This window comes from Triticum aestivum, chromosome 5A, assembly GCF_018294505.1.
Source record: "Triticum aestivum cultivar Chinese Spring chromosome 5A, IWGSC CS RefSeq v2.1, whole genome shotgun sequence".
Taxonomy (NCBI): domain Eukaryota; kingdom Viridiplantae; phylum Streptophyta; class Magnoliopsida; order Poales; family Poaceae; genus Triticum; species Triticum aestivum.
This window is the reverse complement of record NC_057806.1, coordinates 54,289,020-54,305,261: the sequence shown is the minus strand read 5'-3', so window position 1 is coordinate 54,305,261 and position 16,242 is coordinate 54,289,020. Positions and strand designations below refer to the sequence as shown.

The 16,242-nt window shown below is 42.5% G+C and overlaps 1 long non-coding RNA gene across 15 annotated transcripts; it reads left to right on the top strand.

Annotated features, from left to right (window-relative positions):
* Positions 1 to 1,001: 1,001 nt before the first annotated feature.
* Positions 1,002 to 5,660, top strand: LOC123102291 (uncharacterized). 15 transcript variants are annotated; one of them, XR_006448885.1, is made up of 10 exons: positions 1,002 to 1,497; positions 1,870 to 1,915; positions 1,997 to 2,070; positions 2,526 to 2,600; positions 2,792 to 3,068; positions 3,142 to 3,204; positions 3,918 to 4,008; positions 4,298 to 4,431; positions 4,572 to 4,657; positions 5,223 to 5,660. It is a non-coding gene; the product is annotated as an uncharacterized lncRNA (long non-coding RNA). The 15 variants fall into 15 exon arrangements; XR_006448882.1 differs by having other exon boundaries at positions 1,003 to 1,497; positions 3,918 to 4,066; XR_006448884.1 differs by having other exon boundaries at positions 2,792 to 2,841; positions 3,013 to 3,063; positions 4,298 to 5,660.
* Positions 5,661 to 16,242: the final 10,582 nt, after the last annotated feature.

Here is a 16,242-nt window from a genome sequence, read left to right as displayed (position 1 = left end):
GAGTTGCGAGCAAGCGCGCGGGGGCGGGCGCAGCAAATAAGCGGCGCACGATGGAGTTTCGGCCCGCGCGCCGAACTAGATATGCCGTGCACGCGGTTTTTACGCGCTCGCTGAAATCACTATACCGTTTGCGCGCGCTAAAATGAGAATTTTGCGACGCGGTACTTGTTTAGCACGGCTATTGGAGATGCTCTTAGGATAGTTATCCAGTCCAGGTCGCGCTCCTGGTTGTTTACCTCGGTCGGGATGGGTCGTCGTTGTGTGGTGAGAGGACCGCTCCTCCTCACACCTGCAGGGGAAGGTGAGATTGCTGTGGAGGTAGGGCAACCCCACCGCTCGAGGTCCGCCAAGCTCATCGTCACGCCATGAACTGTCTCGGTCTCCTGCCTATCACCATCCACCGCCGCGGCCGATAGGGTTCGCGCTGTGAGAGAGGGGTGGAATCGTGGAAAAGGTGTTCGCCCGCCGTCTCTATTGCCATCGCCTTTCTGTCTCTCTCTCTCTCTCATTCTCGTTCGTGGCGGCAGCGAGCCCTGAATCGTCCGCCTCGGCCGAGTCCCCTCTGTCTCTCGCGACCAATTGAACATATAAATCAAGCTAGCCAACCCGCCATTCCAACGCCATCACCGGTTGAAACTGGTCCTATACGCTCGATCTGCACTGCTGGCCATGGTCAGCGTACCTTCTGTCGACCTGGTGAAAATCCCGTCGCTCGTTCTTATGTACGTGGCATAATCGGGCTACAGCCACTGACGCATGGGCCAGACTTTTGCGCGGGCCAGCCTTGCAGCGACACAGTGTGTGTGTGTCTGTGTCCAGATAAAAGCAGGGGCGATTGATCGTGGGTTGCGAGCGTCGTTCGTGGGTTGGCAGGGCATTTTTTCACCGCCCTCGTTTGCACCCAGCGGCGACCCCTCCGCTTCAGCCGCAGCGGGCCCATCTATCGGTCTCGTGGTTGCGGGGCGCTTGTGGTCTTCTGGTCTCATAGGGTTGCGGGATTGACCGAGCCGATCGTGGGCGTCTTATCCACCAATCCCGCGTCCTTCTCGAGCCCCACATCCCTCCTCCCCATCAATCCCCCGTCCTACTCCAGCCATGCCTCGCCGCCACCTCTCCTTCCCCATTCATCCTCTCGATACGCTGCCGCCGCCATATCTCTCCTCCCCACACATCCTCTCTCCTCGTCACATCTGGCCGGAGGAGAACATTGCGGCGGCATCTCCTGGCGATGGCAGTGAGGGCGGGTGAGGCTGCAAGGCGACGAGCCAAGGCGGCGGAGGATCCGGTTCGTATGCTGTTGTTGTTGCCGATGGACGGATGAGGCGCTCTCAGGTCACTCCCCACGGGCCTCCTTCGTCTCCCAAGTCTCAACCATGGCCGGCTCCAACCCCTCCTCTGTTGTTGTGCTCCTGTAGGAGAAGAAGAAGAAGAGTAGGCATGATCTCTGTATACATCCAGTGTATTTGGTTGGATTACTTTCGTTCTCTGAGAAATTTGGTGAGTCCAAGATTTAGTTTCCTTGTTGAATAGACAACATATAGGATGAGAATGTGTATGTTTGCTGATTTTGGTGGTTTGGACATGGATTTGAGGGTAGAGAAGGGACACAGGAAGAGTATTTGGTAGAGGGATGTGTCCAACACTATTGTATGAATTAAATACACACTACCTGTTTGATAAAATGCAAGTAGTATAATTCTCGTTGTACTTTGGTTTCACAATCTTTCTGTTGTTTTGTTCATGTAGCATCATTTTTTATTGCAGGCATTGATATATTTCCATTTGTGCTCATGCTAGGCGATATAAAGTCTTTAGTCTGCACATTATCTGATTTCCAGCTGCTCATTATCCCATCATTTTTTATTGCAGGCATTGAAAAATAAAAGAAATAAGAGACCCACGGTCTGTACTTAAGGTATGTTCTTCTTGCTCCTCCTCATGTGGTTTCATTCGTCGCCTAGGTTGCTGCTTACTATGGCTGCCCTTGTTCTGCAAGGTCTAGGATCTGCTAGGTTGGTGGATCTGCGAGCTTGCGGTTCCTGTTGTTGATCAACCGCTGCTTCGGTGGAGGTGTGTTCTGCTTGATTCTCCCCTTCTTTGTGTTTACCATGGTTGTTTGTGCTTTAAACTAGGGGAATGCTTGTATTACTTTATCTTGGCTACTTCTCCTTCAGAATCTATATATCTTGATTATTTTCTCCTCCCGTTTATATTACTTATGTGCAATTCTTCTCCTTGTATTCGTTGAGAGGGAGTGTCATAAGTAAAATAGGAGTCAGCTTATTGTCCTTTTTGGCCTCAGTTACATGAAGTAATGAACAAATGTGTGATGTCCCATGCCTGCAAGAAAGAGCTTCAGTCAGTTGCTTCGGTCTGTGCCTGTTCCTTTATGGCCAGTAGACTAAACTCTTTCGGCTCATAGATTCTTTGTGCTGGTACAGAATTTGGAGTTAACTAAAGTCGGATAATAATCGCATTATTCATGTATAGCATGACTAATCCAGGTTATTGCAAAAAACTTTCAGGTTTAATCAACCAAGTGAGTGCAGTAGCAAACCAGCTGTGCGGCTTATAGGAGCACTTGCGCCATCTTTGTAATGGTAAACACCATTCCCTTGATTGTTGATTAGTCATCTTCTCCTCATGATATGATACTGGAAGGATGTCATGATGGAACGGTATCTTTTTTGCATGTACAAAATTATTTTCTTAATTTAAATCCGATAACTGCCCAGTTTTGTTAGGACATGCCATACTGAGAATTTTCATGGTTGGATTTTGATGTTTCCAGGTTGCTTTATCTAGGTCTCCACAGGCTTGCCGTCAGAAGACATTTTAATGGTTTGTTATCTCCCTTTCCATTGTTTTCTATCACTTATGCCATTCAGATGACGTGTCTGACTCAGGAACTGTTTACTTTCACATGCTAAAGAGCAAACAATTGGATTTGTTGTACTGCATATCTCTTATTTTTTCGTTTGTGTGTTATATTAACTAGCTGTTCTGGTTAAGGTACTGCTGAATCTGTTCCCACCAGAGGCCTCTCGTGGGCACGATATATATGTAAGGTACTAAGTTGTGTTATACTTCTATTCCCTTCCAAAGGGTAAACACTGAGTCTGACCCATATCATTTTGACAGTGAGGAAAACACAAACACCCTTGTCACTACTGGAGAGGATGGCCTAAAATTCTGGGATTTAAGGTAGCATAAACTCTACTAGGAATTGTGCAATCAATTGTTCAAATCTTTGTTGTCGACAAAACTACTCTTTGTCAGGCCATTTCTGATAGCATATATGGAGCTGTGTCGAGGCTTATGCTTTGTAACAGATCCATCCAAATTAAACAACTTAGTAAAGATCCAAATGGCAGTAAGATAAAGATGCATGGACTAATATCACCAGATACCTCGTTAGGCATGTTCTCATTTTGATATTTAAGATATAAAAGAACAATGCTTTGTAACAGATCTAAATTAAACAACTTAGTAAAGATCCAAATGGCAGTAAGATAAAGATGCATGGACTAATATCACCAGATGCCTTGTTAGGCATGTTCTCATTTTGATATTTAAGATATAAAAGAATAACTGTCATAGTGTTTTATTTATATTTGAACTTTACTAAAGATATGTTCAAATTTGTACCTGCAGTCAAATATCTATTGCCTGACATCTGCTTTCTACCTCTGGTTATTAAGTACATATGCATATAAAGTGTTCTCTCTATTGCTTCATTAAATTCTGGACTTTATGCCTGTTACTTAATGATGGACTCTATGTTGATAAAATTAATATTTTGGTGCACCACATACTGATAAGAAAAATATACTGAACAAATGTTTCTTCTACATTATCAATACTACATATATCTGCCATTGATTCTCATGTTGTGATGCCTTTTCTTTTACATGAAGTGAATTTGCACCTTGGGTGGGGTGACGAGGTTGCTGCGGCTAGGCTGCCGATTGGCCAAGCAAACCCTACTGTGTCTACACCTCTGCATGGGTACTTGCCGCTTTTGTAAACCTCACTGTCATAACTGGAATGAATTGCAAATAAAATTGTAAGTTTCCTCGCGTATTCTCACTTCATTTGAAGCACTTTCCACATCTGATAGCCCAGGTGGGATATAAATGGAACTTTCACTTAGATAGTTGCATTCTAAAATACGTCTATATACATCCATATGTAGTCCAAATAGTAATCTCTAAAAACACTTATATTTAGGAACGGAGGGAGTAATTCTCTGACAAGTTCCTATTGATTACATGTACGTATGGTTTATTTTCTACAGTTGGAAAAGGTCCTAAAATATCGTCGACATGGTTTATGTATGGTCAGCAAAGGCCTTAAGCATGTCTTCTGCAAGTTTTTGTTAGTTATCACTTCATAGCTTGGTCAAACTTTTTGGCCGGTGACAAGTTATAGGTAAGGTCTCCATCATCTCCTTTATTTCTTTGGATCACTACAGTTCTTATAGCTTTCCGAATCATGCATGCCATGGTGCAAACTCAAATATGTAAATAATGCGTTTCCTTTTTTTTGCTTGTCACTCTTGCTCTTATCAGGCAAAGAAACATATAAAGAACTAATTATTGTGGTGGATCTTGCATTTCTGATTATCCATTATCCATTACTTCTAAAACAGCAGCAGGTGGGTGAATGATTGGCTACCAACAGTTCCATATACTTCATCAGCTTTGTGATAGTAAGCATAGTAACATGTTCAAATATATGTCCCAGGCGAACCAGCTGCTTAAGTACCATTCTTATATTTAGCTTCGTGCTTATAATTCTTTTGTGCCATCTATGATGAACTCCACACAGCCTTATGTTTAGATGTGGCATGCTCCATGCTATGAACATTGTAATCCTCTATCATTAGCTTTCTTTTCTTATACTACATATGTATAATGATCATCAATATATACCCACATAATACTTGGTTATAGTTAGCATCTTGCGCCATGGGCGCAACGGGTCATCTAGACACAACAAAAGCGCCAAACCATCAACCTAGACAACAATATTAATGTTCGTAGACTGCGAAAGATCATCCAGAACACCACCACATCTAATCACTAGTATGTCTGTCACATGATAGAAACATTTGCTACAGACGGCAAAAGGATGGTAATCCTTTGCAATTACTTTGTTTTGTTTCATACAATGACATCGTATAAAATGATATACTAACTAACCTTTACTTTCATTTTCAGTATTTTGGGGTTCCCTTTTCTAAGAGCTCCCTTTTCTCACACATGGATGCTGACCATGGTGAACTGCCAATCACTACTGGAGACGGAACTACCGCTGTCACAGCCTGCTTTATCATGGGTGTTGACAAAAGGGCCACCATCACTAGAGGCTGGAGTGACTTCTTTCGTCAGGCGCACATGAAGAAAGGTCAAGCATATGCTTTCGACTTTAAATGCACTTCCAAGAGACTGCGCCTGATCGTCTACTCAATATAAACAAGTTGCAAGAGTCCCTTGTTATATAACCTAGCATTAGTAGAGATGTCTACTAAGACTTCTATGTTTATCATTTGTCTATTGCATGTTCTCTGCTCATTGCAGGTATGCAAGCTCTTTTGAAACTCTTGGTGTAAAGAAAAATATTGTTGTTTGCCCTATCAAGAATATTAGCTCGAATAAGTCCAGATGTATGCCAACTGAAAAGGTTATTATGCGTTTATTTTCATATGTTTTGTTTTGTACCTACATATTTCAATGCACACTCTTTCAATACTTGGCTGCCGCTCGGCCTTTGCGCCATGGGCGCAACGGGTCATCTAGTTTGATAAAATGACACATCTTTCCTTGAAGTTTGATCTAGCGACACACTTTTCCTTTTAATTTTTTTCACAATTAATACCATGATATATTTATAGTTGTCAGTTGTACATGGTAGTACATGAGCTGACTACACAAATTACATAATAAAGTCTAAAAAACTAGCAAATCTTTGAGATTTTCAAACTCTTTCTTCTTTCTTGTACTTCTCTCAAGGCAGCCGCAGAAAATAATAAAAGTATCAAGCCACAGGCATGTAAATACCAACGAGGGTTCTTCCATAATTTTAATTTGGGCTGGCTACAATACACGCACGTAGCTATTAACGTAATCAACCAACATCGGAAAGAGTACCAACACCGGTATTCTAGGACAAAAAACCGAACAGCTAGGTCGACGCTGCTGGGAGTCGAGAGTATGAATCATCATTGTCGAGGGCATAGCAGCTGAGATAGATATTGTGAGGACAATCCTCCTCGTGGTGACCAAGAGGAAAAAAGTCCAAAATCGATTCGACGAAACAAGATCTGAAGGATCATACCTAGATAAAATAAATCTTCCAACACTACCATTAAGGTCGAGAAGGGGATCACGTCGTCGAACGAAGGCCCAAAGATTATTTATTGTAGACGATGCCATCTCCAATGAAGAAGAAGATGGCTACTAAAACCCTAAACTAATCTAAATGAAAACACTACTATTATTAAGAACTCCACTCATAGATCCCCCCCCCCCCTCGCCCGCACGTCCGAACCCCGGCGAGGCCGGCCAGAGGAGGGGGAACCGATCTATGGTGGAGACGGAGGTGGCGGCGGGCCGCTGGGTTTAGAGGACATGTTGAGTGAGGGGAGGAAGATGACGTATCTGGTGCACCGGCACTTCTTGTGCTACCGGTGCACCAAACGTGTAAACATGTTCAAAAGAATCCAAGAAAAAATGGGTGTATTGACAAAACATCAATCTATGTTGTCACAAAAATTCAAACTAAAATTTAAAACATTGCTTGAGATATAAATATGAAAAATGTGACATCAATGTAATAATGGGCCAAATTTAAAGCCCAACTTGTGTTGTGTACTATTCAATGTTGAATTTGTCATTTTTGTATCTTGAGTTATGTTCCAAATTTTGATTTGAAATTTTGTGGCAACGTACACTAATGTTATGTGAATGTGCTATATTTTTTCCTGTTTTTTTTTGGACAATTGAAAGTGTGCTAAGCGAATCTGGTGCACCGGTAGCACAAGAAGCTCTGGTGCACCAGATATGTTCTCGGGGAGGAAACTTTCACCTTTTGTTTAAAAATATATTGACCATGTATTAAAAAACGTTGACCTTATATATGAAAAATGTTTAAAAAAGCATTTGAATTTTGTAAAAAATGTGTGTACAAAATGTTGACCATGTATTAAAAAGGTTAAACTTGTATTTAAAAAAGGGGGCTGCTAGACGTCCGCCGGTGGATGAATTGGAAACATCCGCCGCCTGGCTGGCCGTTGGATGGACGCGCTGCTGGCCGTCCAATGTACAACCCACGTTTCCCACCTCCGTTCCGCAACAAGCGCGATGTTGCAGAAACAAGCCCACGTCCCATCTTTGCAACAAATGTGTTGCTGCAGTCCGCCCTATGAAACAGCTTGCTTGTTGCAATTACTTAAATATGTTTTTCTTGTAGCAAAGATCATGTTGTGATTTCTTTGCAACTGAGATCTTATTGCAAAAAATTAGCCGAAAATTTCCGCAACAATTGTCTTGCTACGGAATTTTTCCGCAATAGAGGCCTTGTTGCAGAAAATAAAATTAACCGAAAATCGCAACAATTGTCTTGCTACATAATTTTTCCGCAATAGAGGTCTTGTTGCAGAAAATAAAATTAGCCGAAAATTTCGGCAACAATTGTCTTGCTATAGAATTTTTCCGCAACAAGGTCTTGTTGCAGAAAACAAAATTAGCCGAAAATTTCCGCAACAATTGTCTTGCTACAGATTTTTTCCGCAACAGAGGCCTTGTTGCAGAAATTTTACAAATTTTTTTTAGGATGTAACAGACCTTTTGCAACAAGAGTCTTGTTGAAAAAACAAAATCTCAATCGCGGTCGTATCCACCATCAGGCTCGCCTTCTCCGACGACGACGCCCTCCGCCACCTCGCCGCGACCAGATTTGGCAAGCGCCGCTAACAGGTCATCTCCTCCTCCCACCTCGTCGCTCCCACAGATGCGGTGGCCATTACAACAGCAAACATCTTCCTCACATAGAAAAGGGCGACAACCTCCCCTGTCGGGGTGGGAGATGTCAGGTAGAGAGGCGGTGGCATGGGCTTGCAGCGCAACAGCGGGGTGCTTGCACCAGCGAGGTGGTCCTTTCTACGACAGCTTTGACAGTAGTGACGTGCTTCACCGATGATGGAACAGAGAAGAGACATAGGCGATAGGAGGGGATTGGAAACATCTTTCTAGACGATGTGATGCTTCTGGTTCTACCGTAGAAGGAGATAAGGTAACGGTGTGGGGCACGTGGCAAGCGGAGCGGGCGACGGACGCGTGTCCTAAAGTCAGCCGGTTGATGTAAAGCTTTTCCCTTAAAAAATACTAAACATGTAACAGAAAAATATTCCTGACATGTATGAAAAATTATATAACCAAAACCAAAAGAAACAAAGAAACAAAAAAAATGAAAACCAAAAAATAAATAAAAGAAACCAAAGGAAAAATAGAACACCAAAGAAACAAGTGCAAAAAGAATGGAAAATAGTGAAAACCGATAAAGAAACAAAGGAAAAAACTATTGATACTAAGAAAGAATAAACAAAGAAAAAATATGGAAAACAAGAAAGAAAATAAAAATCAATGAAAACCATGAAAGAAACAAAAGAGAGAAATCAAAGAGAAAGAAACAAAAAATATAAAAAGAAGTATAAAAAAGGAAACCAAAGAATGCCAAAAGACATAGGAAGACCAGACAAAAATAAAATAAAAGAAAAAACAAAAAATCTAAGTATAACGAAGGAAATAATAAAACTAGGCAAGAAACAAAAGACAACCGAAGGATAAAGTAAAAGAAAAAGAAAACAGAAGAAAAACCGGTGCAAAAATGAACGGAAATGTTAACGCCCACACGTGTGGGCGTTCACCATCCCGACCACACGCAAGCATCTCCGTTGGCAACTGTTTGCACGAATCTTGAAACAAACCGGCCGGTTTTCTGCGCCACGTAGGACGAGGCGCGTGTGCGGTGTGCGAGACAGTTCGCCCGCACGTTGGTTGCCATCCTGCGGTCAGCGGTTGCCACTCGGAGGCGTGCGGTGGAACTGCAATGCGCCTGCACGCCACGCTCCGATCGCGGTTGACGTCAAACACGTCGCACACCTCTGCCCCCTCTCCGTCACGGTTCCATTTACTCACCCGCACCGCAGTTACTGGCACAACCCACTCGCATTTCAAACCATTGGAGGAGAAGGCGAGGGGAGAAGGCGACGGTGTAGGCGGAAGAATCGATGGTGTTCGCGGCCGTCGGTGGGGCTCGCCGGAACGGAGCGGCTTCGCTGGAGCGCCTGCGGGTTGAAGGTAATGCTCGATACAACTCTCGCAATCCCTTCCTGCATTTTCCCCCTTCCCTCCCTGTTCGATTCCTCGATCGAGATTCGTAGAGATTCAGGCGATTCGGTGATGCGTCGGCGTTCCCGCCGGCGCCGGAGTTGTCTGCTAGCCGTTTTTGGTGACACTGGGCAGTTTCTGAAGGAAATATGCCCTAGAGGCAATAATAAAGTTATTATTTATTTCCTTATATCATGATAAATGTTTATTATTCATGCTAGAATTGTATTAACCGAAAACATAATACATGTGTGAATACATAGACAAACAAAGTGTCACTAGTATGCCTCTACTTGACTAGCTCATTAATCAAAGATGGTTATGTTTCCTAACCATAAACAAAAGAGTTGTTATTTGATTAACGGGATCACATCATTAGGAGAATGATGTGATTGACATGACCCATTCCATTAGCTTAGCACCCGATTGTTTAGTATGTTGCTATTGCTTTCTTCATGACTTATACATGTTCCTATAACTATGAGATTATGCAACTCCCGTTTACCGGAGGAACACTTTGGGTACTACCAAACGTCACAACGTAACTGGGTGATTATAAAGGAGTACTACAGGTGTCTCCAAAGGTACATGTTGGGTTGGCGTATTTCGAGATTAGGTTTTGTCACTCCAATTGTCGGAGAGGTATCTCTGGGCCCTCTCGGTAATGCACATCACTTAAGCCTTGCAAGCATTGCAACTAAATGAGTTAGTTGCGGGATGGTGTATTACAGAACGAGTAAAGAGACTTGCCGGTAACGAGATTGAACTAGGTATTTGGAATACCGACGATCGAATCTCGGGTAAGTAACATAACGATGGCAAAGGGAACAACGTATGTTGTTATGCGGTCTGACTGATAAAGATCTTCGTAGAATATGTAGGAGCCAATATGGGCATCCAGGTCCCGCTATTGGTTATTGACTGGAGACATGTCTCGGTCATGTCTACATTATTCTCGAACCCGTAGGGTCCGCACGCTTAAGGTTACGATGACAGTTATATTATGAGTTTATGCATTTTGATGTACCGAAGGTTGTTCGGAGTCCCGGATGTGATCACAGACATGACGAGGAGTCTCGAAATGGTCGAGACATAAAGATTGATATATTGGAAGCCTATGTTTGGATATCGGAAGTGTTCCGGGTGAAATCGGGATTTTACCGGAGTACCGGGAGGTTACCGGAACCCCCCGGGAGCTATATGGGCCATGATGGGCCTTAGTGGAAAAGAGAAGAGGCAGCCCTACATGGGCCGCGCGCCCCTCCCCTCCCTTGATCCGAATAGGACAAGGAGAGGGGGCCGGCCCCTCTCTCTCTTTCCCCTCCTCCGCGTGTCCTATTCCAACTAGGATTGGGGGGGGGGGGGAATCCTACTCCCAGAGGGAGTAGGACTCTCCTGGCGCACCCTATGTGGCCGGCCAGCCTCCCCCCTTTGGTCCTTTATATACTGAGGCAGAGGCACCCTAGAACACACAAGTTGATCCACGTGATCTATTCCTTAGCCGTGTGCGGCGCCCCTAGCCACCATAGTCCTCGATAATATTGTAGCGGTGCTTAGGCGAAGCCCTGCAGCAGTAGTACGTCAAGATCGTCACCACGCCGTCGTGCTGACGGAACTCTTCCCCGACACTTTGCTAGATCGGAGTCCGGGGATTGTCATCGAGCTGAACTTGTGCTAGAACTCGGAGGTGCCGTAGTTTCGGTGCTTGATCGGTCGGATCGTGAAGACGTATGACTACATCAACCAAACGCTTCCGTTGTCGATCTACTAGGTATGTAGATCATACTCCCCCTCTCGTTGCTATGCATCACATGATCTTGCGTGTGCGTAGGAAAATTTTGAAATTACTACGAAACCCAACAGTGGCATCCGAGCCTAGGTTTTATATGTTGATGTTATATGCACGAGTAGAACACAAGTGAGTTGTGGGCGATATAAGTCATACTGCCTACCAGCATGTCATACTTTGGTTCGGCGGTATTGTTGGATGAAGCGGCCCAGACCGACATTACTCGTACGCTTACGCGAGACCGGTTCTCCCGACGTGCTTTGCACAGAGGTGGCTTGTGGGTGACAGTTTCTCCAACTTTAGTTGAACCAAGTGTGGCTACGCCCGGTCCTTGCGAAGGTTAAAACGGAGTCAAATTGACAAACTATCGTTGTGGTTTTGATGCGTAGGTGAGATTGGTTCTTACTTAAGCCCGTAGCAGCCACGTAAAAACTTGCAACAACAAAGTAGAAGACGTCTAACTTGTTTTTGTAGGGCATGTTGTGATGTGATATGGTCAAGACATGATGCTGAATTTTATTGTATGAGATGACCATGTTTTGTAACAGAGTTATCGGCAACCGGCAGGAGCCATATGGTTGTCGCTTTATTGTATGCAATGCAATCGCGATGTAATGCTTTACTTTATCACTAAACGGTAGCGATAGTCGTGGAAGCACAAGCTTGGCGAGACGACAACGATGCTACGATGGAGATCAAGGTGTCACGCCGATGACGATGGTGATCACGACGGTGCTTCGGAGATGGAGATCACAAGCACAAGATGATGATGGCCATATCATATCACTTATATTGATTGCATGTGATGTTTATCTTTTATGCATCTTATCTTGCTTTGATTGACGGTAGCATTATAAGATGATCTCTCACTAAATTATCAAGAAGTGTTCTCCCTGAGTATGCACCATTGCGAAAGTTCTTCGTGCTGAGACACCACGTGATGATCGGGTGTGATAGGTTCTACGTTCAAATACAACGTGTGCAAAACAGTTGCACACGCGGAATACTCAGGTTATACTTGACGAGCCAAGCATATACAGATATGACCTCGGAACACGGAGACCGAAAGGTCGAGCGTGAATCATATAGTAGATATGATCAACATAGCGATGTTCACCAATGAAACTACTCCATCTCACGTGATGATCGGACATGGTTTAGTTGATTTGGATCACGTAATCACTTAGAGGATTAGAGGGATGTCTATCTAAGTGGGAGTTCTTAAGTAATATGATTAAATTGAACTTAAATTTATTATGAACTTAGTCCTAGTAGTATTTTGCAAATTATGTTATAGATCAATAGCTCGCGTTGTTGCTTCCTTGTGTTTATTTTGATATGTTCCTAGAGAAAATTGTGTTGAAAGATGTTAGTAGCAATGATGCGGATTGGATCCGTGATCTGAGGTTTATCCTCATTGCTGCATAGAAGAATTATGTCCTTGATGCACCGCTAGGTGACGGACCTATTGCAGGAGCAGATGCAGACGTTATGAACGTTTGGCTAGCTCAATATGATGACTACTTGATAGTTTAGTGCACCATGCTTAATGGCTTAGAATCAGGACTTCAAAGACCTTTTGAACGTCATGGAGCATATGAGATGTTCCAGGAGTTGAAGTTAATATTTCAAGCAAATACCCGAGTTGAGAGATATGAAAGTCTCCAACAAGTTCTATAGCTAAAAGATGGAGGAGAATCGCTCAACTAGTGAGCATGTGCCCAGATTGTCTGAGTACAACAATCACTTGAATCAAGTGGGAGTTAATCTTCCAGATAAGATAGTGATTGACAAAATTCTCTAGTCATCATCACCAAGTTAGTAGAATTTAGTGATGAACTATGATATGCAAGGGATAACAGAAACGATTCCCAAGCTCTTCGTAATGCGGAAATTGATGAAGGTAGAAATCGAGAAAAACATCAAGTGTTGATGGTAGACAAGACCACTAGTTTCAAGAAAAGGGCAGAGGGAAGAAGGGGAACTTCAAGAAGAACAACAAGCAAGTTGTTGCTCAAGTGAAGAAGCCCAAGTCTGGTCCTAAGCCTGAGACTAAGTGTTTCTACTGCAAAGGGACTGGTCACTGGAAGCGGAACTACCCCAAGTGATTGGCAGATAAGAAGGATGGCAAAGTGAACATAAGTATATTTGATATACATGTTATTGATGTGTACTTTACTAGTGTTTATAGCAACCCCTCAGTATTTGATACTAGTTCAGTTGCTAAGATTAGTAACTCGAAACGGGAGTTGGAGAATAAACAGAGACTAGTTAAGGGTGAAGTGACGATGTGTGTTGGAAGTGGTTCCAAGATTGATATGATCATCATCGCACACTCCCTATACTTTCAGGATTAGTGTTGAACCTGAATAAGTGTTATTTGGTGTTTGCGTTGAGCATGAACATGATTTGATCATGTTTATTGTAATACGGTTATTCATTTAAGTAAGAGAATAAATTGTTGTTCTGTTTACATGAATAAAACCTTATATGGTTACACACCCAATGAAAATAGTTCGTTGGATCTCGATCGTAGTGATACACATAATCATAATATTGAAACCAAAAGATGCAAAGTTAATAATGATAGTGCAACTTATTTGTAGCACTGCCGTTTAGGTCATATTGGTGTAAAGCGCATGAAGAAACTCCATGCTGATGGGCTTTTGGAATCACTTGATTATGAATCAGTTGATGCTTGCGAACCATGCCTCATGGGCAAGATGACTAAGACTCTGTTCTTCGGAACAATGGAGCGAGCAACAGATTTGTTGGAAATCATACATACTGATGTATGTGGTCCGATGAATATTGAGGCTCGCGATAGGTATCATTATTTTCTGATCTTCACAGATGATTTGAGCAGATATGAGTATATCTACTTGATGAAACAAAGGTCTGAAACATTTGAAAAGTTCAAAGAATTTCAGAGTGAAGTGGAGAATCATCGTAACAAAAATGAAAGTTTCCACGATATGATCGCAGAAGTAAAATATTTGAGTTACGAGTTTGGTCTTCAATTAAAACAATGTGGAATAGTTTCACAAACTCATGCCACCTGGAACACCACAGCATAATGATGTGTCCGAATGTCATAATCGTACTTTATTAGATATGGTGTGATCTATGATGTCTCTTACCGATCTACCACTATCGTTTTGGGGTTATGCATTAGAGACAACTGCATTCACGTTAAATAGGGCACCATCTAAGTCCGTTGAGACGACACAATCTGAACTGTGGTTTGGCAAGAAACCAAAGTTGTCGTTTCTTAAAGTTTGGGGTTGTGATGCTTATATGAAAAAGTTTCATCCTAATAAGCTCAAACCCAAATCGGAGAAATATGTCTTCATAGGATACCCAAAGGAGACTGTTGGGTACACCTTCTATCACAAATCCGAAGGCAAGACTTTTGTTGCTAAATTCGGAGTTTTTCTAGAGGAGTTTCTCTCGAAAGAAGTGAGTGGGAGGAAAGTAGAACTTGATGAGGTAACTGTACCTGCTCCCTTTATTGGAAAGTAGTTCATCACAGAAATCTGTTCCTGTGACTACTACACCAATTAGTGAGGAAGCTAATGATGATGATCATGTAACTTCAGATCAAGTTACTGCCAAATCTCGTAGGTAAACCAGAGTGAGATCCGCACCAGAGTGGTACAGTAATCCTGTTCTGGAGGTCATGTTACTAGACCATGACGAACTTGCAAACTATGAGGAAGCGATGATGAGCCCAGATTCCGCAAAATGGTTTGAGGCCATGAAATCTAAGATATGATCCATGTATGAGAACAAAGTATGGACTTTGGTCGACTTGCCCGATGATCGGCAAGCCGTAGAAAATAAATGGATCTTCAAGAGGAAGACGGACGCTGATAGTAGTGTTACTATCTACAAAGCTAGAATTGTCGCAAAAGGTTTTCGACAAGTTCAAGGTGTTGACTACGATGAGATTTTCTCACTCGTATCTATGCTTAAGTCTGTCCGAATCATGTTAGCAATTGCCGCATTTTATGAAATCTGGCAAATGGATAAACAAAACTGCATTCCTTAATGGATTTACTAAAGAAGAGTTGTATACAATGCAACTAGAAGGTTTTGTCGATCCTAAAGGTGTTAACTAAATATGCAAGCTCCAGCGATCCATCTATGGAGTGGTGCAAGAATCTCGGAGTTGGAATATACGCTTTGATAAGTTGATCAAAGCATATAGTTTTATACAGACTTGCGGTGAAGCCTGTATTTACAAGAAAGTGAGTGGGAGCACTACAACATTTCTGATAAGTATATGTGAATGACAGATTGTTGATCGAAAATAATGTAGAATTATTCTGCAAAGCATAAAGAAGTGTTTTAAAGAAGTATTTCAAAGAAAGACATCGGTGAAGCTGCTTACATATTAAGCATCAAAATCTATAGAGATAGATCAAGACGCTTGATAAGTTTTTTCAATGAGTACATACCTTGACAATATTTTGAAGTATTTCAAAAATGGAACAGTCAAAGAAAGAGTTCTTGGCTGTGTTACAAGGTATGAAACTGAGTAAGACTCAAAGCCCGACCACGGCAGAAGATAGAAAGAGAATGAAAGTCATTCCCTATGCCTCAGCCATAGGTTCTATAAAGTATGCCATGATGTGTACCAGATCTATTGTATACCCTACATTGTGTTAAGCAAGGGAGTACAATAGTGATCTAAGAGTAGATCACTGGACATTGGTCAAAGTTATCCTTAGTGGAATAAGGAAATATTTCTCGATTATGGAGGTGACAAAAGGTTCGTCGTAAAAAGTTACGTCGATGCAAGTTTTGACACAGATCTGGATGACTCTAAGTCTTGATCTAGATACATATTGAAAGTGGGAGCAATTAGCTAGAGTAGCTCCGTGCAGAGCATTGTAGACATAGAATTCGCAAAATACTTACGGATCTGTATGTGACAGACCCGTTGACTAAAATTATCTCACAAGCAAAACATGATCACACCTTAGTACTCTTTGGGTGTTAATCACATAAATGATGTGAACTAGATTATTGACTCTAGTAAACCCTTTGGGTATAGGT